The following is a 10605-nucleotide window of genomic DNA, read 5'->3' on the forward strand; positions in this document are numbered from 1 at the left end:
TGCCCCATGCAGGCTGTCACCCCCTCTCTCCATAATGCCCCATGCAGGATGTCACCCCCCCCATATAATGCCCCATGCCTCCATACATTAAAAAAAGAAAATCAAATACTCACCTCCCTCCTCTTCACCTGCTGCAGCTGCTCGGGTCCGGACACCAGCGTTGTCGGCATCTTCCCGCTCTGCGCTCCCTGTGACGGCTCAGGGAGGGGCGCGGTGGAAAGACGTTACCGCACCCTCTGACCTGAGACGTCACAGGGAGCGCAGAGCAGGAAGACAGCGGATCTGCGGAGGCACGGGGAGAGGTAAGTATCCCGCTGCCGGGGCCCTGAGCAAGCAGGGAAGAAGGGCGGGCGCTGACACCGCTCTCCTCCGCCCATAGCCCAGCAGGGAGCACGACTCCAGTGGGCCCCTCTGCCTACTCAGTGCCCCAGCACTTGCCCGGGTGCGCCGGGTGCTGACGCCGGCCCTGACCCTCGGCTATTGGCCGGGGACTCCTTAGGACGGCGTGCGTGGCCCCTTTAAGAGGGGGGGGCGCACGCGCTCCCTAAGCACAGTGCCCGGGGGACTGCACTCCGAAAGCAGGAAGAGAAGGAGAGCGGGGAGCGCGGGGAGAGAGGAGGTGAGAGGGACGGCGTCTCTGCCTGGCAGGAGGCAGAGACGCCGATGCTACAGCCACATTCACCTGTCCACGTGTTTGTGGTTAGGCGGTCCTTCCCAGTAAGTGCACTTGAGAGGGCACGGGTAATGTTGTGGGACCAAAACTTGTAGAAGGCGGAGGCGATACCAGGAAATATAGTGGTGGCTGGGGACTGAGTATGGACACCCGGCCGCCGCCGGCATGAGGTTGTGAAAAGCTTCCGCCTCCACGAGCCTAAAAGGCCACATTTCAAGTGCAAGCAGCTGTCAAAAATTTGGCAGTATAGTATTGCAGCCTGTGGGTGGGTGGGTGGCTGGCTGCATACTTGCGCTTGCATTCCAAGGAATGGGGTAGGGACAACTGAACGCTCCAGTGGGACAAGGACATGGACGGTGATTGTTGCAAGTCTGCAATGACAGGTTCATGGCGGGAGGCATCTTCGCATGTGCCAAGGATCAATTATGATGGGCACACTTTTAGGCAGTGACCTGGGAGTCAGAGATGCTTCCAGTGGTCTTCCCCATGCTGTTCCTATGTCTTTTCAGCACTGTATGCATGTGTCTGATGATGTGTCACACAGCACATGGCCAGATAAGGTTGCAAAATGTTAAAATTACATTTCCTGGTGAATGCATTTGTCTTGGTTGAAAGCAATGAAAAAGTGCAAAAACGCATCAAAAACGCTACGTGTGAACATAGCCCAAGGTGTGGAGGAGTATTTTTGTTTTTGGTTATTTATTTTGCTTTATATACATTGTACATGTCATGGAAAGGATGTTCCTTAACATATTTCCCAGGAAAATCCATTTTGGTTTCGTTTTCGTATGTTTTATTGTGAGTCTGTAAAAGTGGCGTAATACTCTGACCACGTTGTTGACAGAAGTGACCTGGGAGTCATAAATGCTTTCAGGGGTCTTCCCCGTGCTGTCCCCATGTCATTTGAGCACTGTTCACATCGATTTGGGTAATTTTTAGGCCCTCTGCAGACCGCCGGGAGGAGCCACCTGAAAAATGCTTGAGTTTCCCATAGACTTACATTGGGCTCTTAGTGCTCGCTCATCACTAATTATGACTGATAGGTGGAATCTTGACATGTATACAATCTGTCCTATATCACACATGTGTAAATGAAAGTACTTCAGAAAAACCACCATCGAATAATTCAATGAAAAGAAACCTTACCCATGTGGCAGGTGAAGCACAAGCAGAAAGTGCAGAGCCCTACGTACGCACGTTTCACATGTTAAATACACGTTTTCTCAAGGGTACTGAGTAGTGTAGCTATGAATCCAGCAGTACTGAGTAGTGTAGATGTGAATCCAGCAGTACTGAGTAGTGTAGCTGTGAATTCAGCAGTAATGAGTAGTGTAGCTGTGAATCCAGAAGTACTGAGTAGTGTAGCTTTGAATCCAGCAGTACTGAGTAGTGTAGCTGTGAATCCAGCAGTACTGAGTAGTGTAGATGTGAATCCAGCAGTACAGAGTAGTGTAGATGTGAATCCAGCAGTACTGGGCAGTGTAGATGTGAATCCAGCAGTACTGAGCAGTGTAGCAGTGAATCCAGCAGTATTGAGTAGTGTAGATGTGAATCTAGCAGTACTGAGCAGTGTAGCTTTGAATCCAGCAGTACTGAGTAGTATAGCTGTGAATCCAGCAGTACTGAGTAGTGTAGCTTTGAATCCAGCAGTAATGAGTAGTGTAGCTGTGAATCCAGCTCAGTACTGAGCAGTGTAGCTGTGAATCCAGCAGTACTGTGCAGTGTAGCTGTGAATCCAGCTCAGTACTGAGCAGTGTAGCTGTGAATCCAGCAGTACTGTGCAGTGTAGCTTTGAATCCAGCAGTACTGAGCAGTGTAACTTTGAATCCAGCAGTACTGAGTAGTGTAGCTTTGAATCCAGCAGTAATGAGTAGTGTAGCTTTGAATCCAGCAGTACTGAGTAGTGTAGCTTTGAATCCAGCAGTACTGAGAAGTGTAGCTGTGATTCCAACAGTACTGAGTAGTGTAGCTGTGAATCCAGCAGTACTGAGTAGTGTAGATGTGAATCCAGCAGTACTGGGCAGTGTAGATGCGAATCCAGCAGTACTGAGCAGTGTAGCAGTGAATCCAGCAGTATTGAGTAGTGTAGATGTGAATCTAGCAGTACTGAGCAGTGTAGCTTTGAATCCAGCAGTAATAAGTAGTGTAGCTGTGAATGCAGCTCAGTAATGAGCAGTGTAGCTGTGAATCCAGCAGTACTGTGCAGTGTAGCTGTGAATCCAGCAGTACTGAGCAGTGTAGCTGTGAATCCAGCAGTACTGTGCAGTGTAGCTGTGAATCCAGCAGTACTGTGCAGTGTAGCTGTGAATCCAGCAGTACTGAGCAGTGTAGCTGTGATTCCAGCAGTACTGAGCAGTGTAACTTTGAATCCAGCAGTACTGAGTAGTGTAGCTTTGAATCCAGCAGTAATGAGTAGTGTAGCTTTGAATCCAGCAGTAATGAGTAGTGTAGCTTTCAATCCAGCAGTACTGAGAAGTGTAGCTGTGATTCCAACAGTACTAAGTAGTGTAGCTGTGAATCCAGCAGTACTGAGTAGTGGAGATGTGAATCCAGCAGTACTGGGCAGTGTAGATGCGAATCCAGCAGTACTGAGCAGTGTAGCAGTGAATCCAGCAGTATTGAGTAGTGTAGATGTGAATCTAGCAGTACTGAGCAGTGTAGCTTTGAATCCAGCAGTAATGAGTAGTGTAGCTGTGAATGCAGCTCAGTACTGAGCAGTGTAGCTGTGAATCCAGCAGTACTGTGCAGTGTAGCTGTGAATCCAGCAGTACTGAGCAGTGTAGCTGTGAATCCAGCAGTACTGAGCAGTGTAACTTTGAATCCAGCAGTACTGAGCAGTGTAACTTTGAATCCAGCAGTACTGAGTAGTATAGCTGTGAATCCAGCAGTACTGAGTAGTGTAGCTTTGAATCCAGCAGTACTGAGTAATGTAGCTGTGAATCCAGCAGTACTGAGTAGTGTAGCTGTGAATCCAGCAGTACTGAGTAGTGTAGCCGTGAATCCAGCAGTACTGAGAAGTGTAGCTGTGAATCCAGCTCTGCCTGTTACCACTTAGGCTGTCACACATGGTGTCTTGTTGCTGCTCCCTGTAGTCACACAGTACATTCTGTGAATACTAAATGTATGGAAGCGGCTGTAAGATATGGGATGTCAAAGCAAGCTATCAGGTATAGTGGTGGCCAGTAGAATTGTGATTGCAGCTCTGAATCTGAATGCAAACTGAAGCCAAAGCACATCTAGTAGTGACCTATTGGTTGGGTACATGGAGTCACAGAGTACCAGGTAAACAATATATAGACACATGTTTAATACATGTTATATCTTGTGCTGTTGTTTCTTCAGGGATTTGTCACCTCCTGGCTCATCGATCGTCACCAATACCCGGATACGAGTCGGTGTAAACACTGGTATCATCCACAGCTGCTGTCCTCCTCCTCCGATTCATCCTCTTCTTGCTCCACACTGATTTCTACATGTGACGTCCAGTCCTTCACCACTGAGTCCATAGATTAGTAATAGCTGCAAAAGATTGAACATCCCTGTTCATTCAATGTTTTCCTTGTTCTTATTGGAATGTGCACACTGCAAATTCAGCCTGAAGGCAGCAAAACCACGAAGGAACACATAAGGAAAGAAGGAGTAAAGAAACATATGAGAAACAAACTAGAACTTGTGTTACACCTTAGATTTCTCATGTATTCCCCCTGTTACTCTGAATACAGCTTTACATCCCCCTGGTGTTCTCTCCAGTCACTTCATCAGGTCATCAGCTGGAATGGCTGCCAATAAACAGGTATATCTCGTGGAATCAGAAATAACAGTCCATAATTACTTTAAGACATGAAGGTCATTCAATCCGGAAACATGCTAGAACCTTGAAGGTAACCACACTGGTCCTCATGAGGAAATGAAGCTCAAGAATGACCTCTGCTGCAGAAGATAAGTTCATCAGAGTTACCAGCCTCAGAAGCACCTCAGATAACAGCGCTCATAAATAATATACAGACATCAAGTGACAGAGACATCTCAACATCAACTGTCCAGAGGACACCAGTCAGGATAAGTAAGGGTTATGTGACCTAGAATGAGAGGGATGGAGTCTGTGTCAGATGACATGGTATTAATTATTCCAAAATGTGCACATTAAAGCAAAAATCTATTAAAACTTTTTGAATAACTTTTATTTTTACATGTATTAATTTTCTTCTACTAGAACAGACCCAGCAGGGGCGGAGGGTCAACGTCTCTTGATTATCCCTCCCCCGATTTCTACTATAACTGTGTACATACGGCTAAAAAGTTACAATGTTATGAAAAATAAACATCTTCATTATTTGTCATTTATTCTTGATTCCTTAATAAAGTTCTTTTTTTTTTTAAGAATTCTGTTTTTTATTGCATTTTCAACATAAAAGTTTGAAACTTTTAGAAACTCGAGAAAACGTTATTCAATGTTTTGAACTTTTTGTAAAAACATAACTTTTTTTTTTCTTGTTGTAAATGAAGGGATTTGCCTTTTAAGCAATAATGAGAGCGGAAAATGAATGAAGCAACAAGGATAACTGATCTGGGAATAAAAGCCAAATTTCCAGCAAAGGGCAAAATGCAAAATAATTAGCATTTACTCATAGGGAGATTCCGTGCCGTGCAGCGGGATTATGATGTCACAAAAGAAATGATGACATCACTCTTCTAGAACAGCCAGAGGGAAGTTCTATGCTTCACATATCCGGACCTGACCACTGACCGAACACAGGACTGATCACAGCGCTGAAAACATGCTCCGGTGAGGTTACATTTTCATATTATTTTGCCTGTAGGTGGCAGCATTTTATTAGAACATCCAGACCTGACAATGTATTATTGTTGGGTTTTCTTATAATTACGAGGCTGGAGTTTTGGGGGGCAGCTTGTGTTGGGTCACCCTGGCGCTATTGATGGCTTGTGTTGGGTCACCCTGGCGCTATTGGTGGTTGTGTTGGGTCACCCTGGCGCTATTGGTGGTTGTGTTGGGTTACCCTGGCTCTAATGGTGCTTGAGTTGGGTCACCTTGGCGCTATTGGTGGCTTGTGTTGGTCAACGCTGGCGCTATTGGTGGTTGTGTTGGTTCACCCTGGCACTATTGGTGGCTTGTGTTGGGTCACCATGGCGCTATTGGTAGCTTTTGTTGGGTCACCCTGGCGCTATTGGTGGCTTGTGCTGGTCCACGCTGGCGCTATTGGTGGTTGTGTTGGTTCACCCTGGCACTATTGGTGGCTTGTGTTGGGTCACCATGGCGCTATTGGTAGCTTGTGTTGGGTCACCCTGGCGCTATTGGTGGTTGTGTTGGTCAACGCTGGCGCTATTGGTGGTTGTGTTGAGTTACCCTGGCGCTATTGGTGGCTTGTGTTGGGTCACCCTGGCGCTATTGCTGGTTGTGTTGGTCAACGCTGGTGCTATTGGTGGCTTGTGTTGGGTCACCCTGGCACTATTGGTGGCTTGTGTTGGGTCACCCTGGCGCTATTGGCGGCTTTTGTTGGGTCACCCTGGCACTATTGGTGGCTTGTGTTGGGTCACCCTGGCACTATTGCTGGCTTGTGTTGGGTCACCCTGGCGCTATTGGCGGCTTGTGTTGGGTCACCCTGGCGCTATTGACGGCTTGTGTTGGGTCACCCTGGCACTATTGGTGGCTTGTGTTGGGTCACCCTGGCGCTATTGGTGGCTTGTGTTGGGTCACCCTGGTGCTATTGGTGGCTTGTCTTGTCACCCTGGTGCTATTGGTGGCTTGTGTTGGGTCACCCTGGCACTATTGCTGGCTTGTGTTGGGTCACCCTGGCGCTATTGGCGGCTTGTGTTGGGTCACCCTGGCGCTATTGACGGCTTGTGTTGGGTCACCCTGGCACTATTGGTGGCTTGGGTTGGGTCACCCTGGCGCTATTGGTGGCTTGTGTTGGGTCACCCTGCTGCTATTGGTGGCTTGTCTTGTCACCCTGGTGCTATTGGTGGTTGTGTTGGTCCACGCTGGCGCTATTGGTGGCTTGTATTTGGTCACCCTGGCACGATTGGTGGCTTGTGTTGGGTCACCCTGGCGCTATTGGTGGCTTGTGTTGGGTCACCCTGGCACTATTGGTGGTTGTGTTGGGTCACCCTGGCACTATTGGTGGCTTGTGTTGGGTCACCCTGGCGCTATTGGTGGTTGTGTTGGTCAACGCTGGCGCTATTGGTGGTTGTGTTGAGTTACCCTGGCGCTATTGGTGGCTTGTGTTGGGTCACCCTGGCGCTATTGGTGGTTGTGTTGGTCAACGCTGGCGCTATTGGTGGCTTGTGTTGGGTCACCCTGGCACTATTGGTGGCTTGTGTTGGGTCACCCTGGCGCTATTGGCGGCTTTTGTTGGGTCACCCTGGCACTATTGGTGGCTTGTGTTGGGTCACCCTGGCACTATTGCTGGCTTGTGTTGGGTCACCCTGGCGCTATTGGCGGCTTGTGTTGGGTCACCCTGGCGCTATTGACGGCTTGTGTTGGGTCACCCTGGCACTATTGGTGGCTTGTGTTGGGTCACCCTGGCGCTATTGGTGGCTTGTGTTGGGTCACCCTGGTGCTATTGGTGGCTTGTCTTGTCACCCTGGTGCTATTGGTGGTTGTGTTGGTCCACGCTGGCGCTATTGGTGGCTTGTATTTGGTCACCCTGGCACGATTGGTGGCTTGTGTTGGGTCACCCTGGCGCTATTGGTGGCTTGTGTTGGGTCACCCTGGCACTATTGGTGGTTGTGTTGGGTCACCCTGGCACTATTGGTGGCTTGTGTTGGGTCACCCTGGCGCTATTGGTGGCTTGTGTTGGGTCACCCTGGTGCTATTGGTGGCTTGTCTTGTCATCCTGGCGCTATTGGTGGTTGTGTTGGTCCACGCTGGCGCTATTGGTGGCTTGTATTTGGTCACCCTGGCACGATTGGTGGCTTGTGTTGGGTCACCCTGGCGCTATTGGTGGCTTGTTTTGGGTCACCCTGGCACTATTGGTGGTAGTGTTGGGTCACACTGGCACTATTGGTGGCTTGTGTTGGGTCACCCCGGCGCTATTGGTGGCTTGTGTTGGTCCATGCTGGCACCATTGGTGGCTTGTGTTGGGTCACCTTGGCGCCATATGTTGTTCCATGAGGTTTTTTTTGACCATTCATAATTTTGCTTAAAATTTCAGATTTCCAAAAAATGATGAGCATCAAAATGCTGAATCCGAGGCTGCTCCGAACACAGCGGGCACCACCGATGCGCCGAGGACACTTGATAAGGATCAGAAAAAAATATACTTCTTCCAAGTGGGCGCCGCCAGCGCTCGAAGGTTACTGGAAAGCGACCCTCAAAGAGGCTACCAATCTCCGGCGGACGCGACCACCGCGTCATCTCTGAAGGCTTGCCCAATCTCAGTGGATGCCACCCCAAGACCTCTTGAAACAGTTCCACATCCAATATTGACCACAGACCAAGTCCTAACGCCTCTCGTGAAATCTCCACGACCAGAGGAGACAGTCAGTAAGGAAGCTGTGCCATGGAAAATGGACGCTGAGGACGTGCCGCAGATGTCTGTGAAGCCCCTGCCTCAACCACGGTCGACCACAAGCTCAGGCGCGACCACGAACATCCAGACGTCTTCTCTGATGGCTCCTCCAAAGGCCAGACCTGCGAAAATACCAAGGATGTCAGCCAACCCTGGAGAGGGCCCGAGTCGTTACCCTGTACGGGTGAGGCGCACACCCAAGCGACTCGCTTACTGAAGAAACCACCATGAAAAAACTGCGACCAATAAAATATAGACTCTGAGTCGTTACATATTAGAATCTACCAAGTCATTATATGTACTTGCATGTTTGCAGTAGATCCTCACCGGTGCCGGGGTCACACACACAAGTTTTCTCTCCCGTCACCCTGAACGTGTGCAGATCTCTGTTTAAAGAGATATTGGGCAGCCAATATTAAATGGGTTAAAAAAAAAACGACTCCAACATGTAACAACGATGCCAGTGGCCACTAGGGGGCACAAAAGTAAAAAAAACAAAACTTTATTCCTCCATACACTTATGAGCTTGACAAAGGCCATAAAAGTCTATGGCGGAATAAAAGTTTTTTTTCTTCGTTTGCAACCTCTGGCAAGAGCTGTCATCATTCTATGTTGGTCAAATATTTTAAAGAGGTTTGTCCTGCAGCTAAAGCATGAAATCTAATCGTCCATACGAACAACTTCCCTCCTAGACACTAGAGGTATAAATGTGTATGAAGTGGCGACATCTAGTGGACACATGGTGCTATTGTGAATGTGAACTTTTTTTTCTTCCTTAATGATTATTTTTTTTAAATGCAAGGGGTTAATTCTTCTTATAGGCCAGTTTTTGCTTCCTATTGCATCATCTTGTTCTCAGACTGATCATCCACGCACCATCGCTCGCAATGTGGAGTATTGCTGCTCCGTCTGCCATAAAACTCATCGGAAAAGTAATCTTTACCTTCTCCCAATACAAATAGAGATCTGAATATGAAAAGAGTGAAGAATCTGGGACGGATACCCCTATACCTCCACTATGGATGACTTCTCATGTCACTGATTTGCATGACGGGTCTCCTGAAGTGTCAGGATTTTTAAGAACAGATTTGTATTATTATTTTTTCCCGTAGATTGGAGACATTGGCGGCTTTCCTTCTATTTAAAGGGAATTTCTAGATTTATTAAATTCATAAAGGGATAAAAGGGTTGTGTGATGAGAACAAGTTCTCTATTCATGCGTGGAAGCGTTGGTATAAGATACAGTTTCCCCCATAGTGAGATTTTAGTATTATGTATACCACGAGTGGCCAATGTATTTTCCCGAGAGGCCACATGAGAGACCGTGACTGTTGTAGAGGCCGAACTAATAGGCTGAAATTAATTCTGCTCAACATTAATATAATTATTACTATTTTATATTATTTGTATCACTTAATACTGAGGGGAATTAAGTCCGCTGCCACATGTTATGATAGGGATTATTGTAACTTGTATCCTTACTTGTAGCAGCGAATCAACACCAGATAATTCACTGCTTTTTATAAAATTCATAAATCATTTGCTCCTAGATTCAGCCATTGTACCTTGATAAACAGCTACACACAGTATGATGTCCCCACAGCCCTCCCACACACAGTATGATGTCCCCACAGCCCTCCCACACACACTATGATGTCCACACACACACAGTATGATGTACCCACATTCCTCCCACACACAGTATGATGTCCCCACAGCCCTCCCACACACAGTATGATGTCCACATAGCCCTCCCACTCACAGTATGATGTCCCCACACACACAGTATGATGTACCCACAGTCCTCCCACACACAGTATGATGTCCCCACAGTCCTCCCACACACAGTATGATGTCCCCACAGCCCTCCCACACACAGTATGATGTCCCCATAGCCCTCCCACACACAGTATCATGTCCCCACACACACAGTATGATGTCCCTACACACACAGTATGATGTCCCCACAGCCCTCCCACACACAGTATGATGTCCCCACAGCCCTCCCACACACAGTATGATGTCCCCACACACACAGTATGATGTACTCACAGTCCTCCCACACACAGTATGATGTCTCCATAGCCCTCTCACACACAGTATGATGTCCCCATAGCCCTCCCACACACAGTATCATGTCCCCACACACACAGTATGAAGTCCCCACAGCCCTCCCACACACAGTATGATGTCCCCATAGCCCTGCCACACATAGTATGATGTCCCCACACTCAGTATGATGTCCCCACACACTCAGTATGATGTCCCCACACACACAATATGATGTCCCCACAGCCCTCCCACACACAGTATGATGTTCCCACAGCCCTCCCACACACAGTATGATGTCCCAACACACACAGTATGATGTCCCCACACACACAGTATGATGTCCAGATAGCC

At 48.0% G+C, this 10605-nt stretch overlaps 1 long non-coding RNA gene across 1 annotated transcript; it reads left to right on the plus strand.

Moving 5' to 3' along the window:
* Positions 1-565: 565 nt before the first annotated feature.
* On the plus strand, positions 566-5056 carry LOC141173005 (uncharacterized). Its single transcript, XR_012252569.1, has 2 exons — positions 566-717; positions 4016-5056. It is a non-coding gene; the product is annotated as an uncharacterized lncRNA (long non-coding RNA).
* Positions 5057-10605: the final 5549 nt, after the last annotated feature.

Source organism: Phyllobates terribilis, unplaced genomic scaffold (assembly GCF_046119375.1).
Source record: "Phyllobates terribilis strain yellow unplaced genomic scaffold, ASM4611937v1 Scaffold_12__6_contigs__length_324123572, whole genome shotgun sequence".
Taxonomy (NCBI): Eukaryota; Metazoa; Chordata; class Amphibia; order Anura; family Dendrobatidae; genus Phyllobates; species Phyllobates terribilis.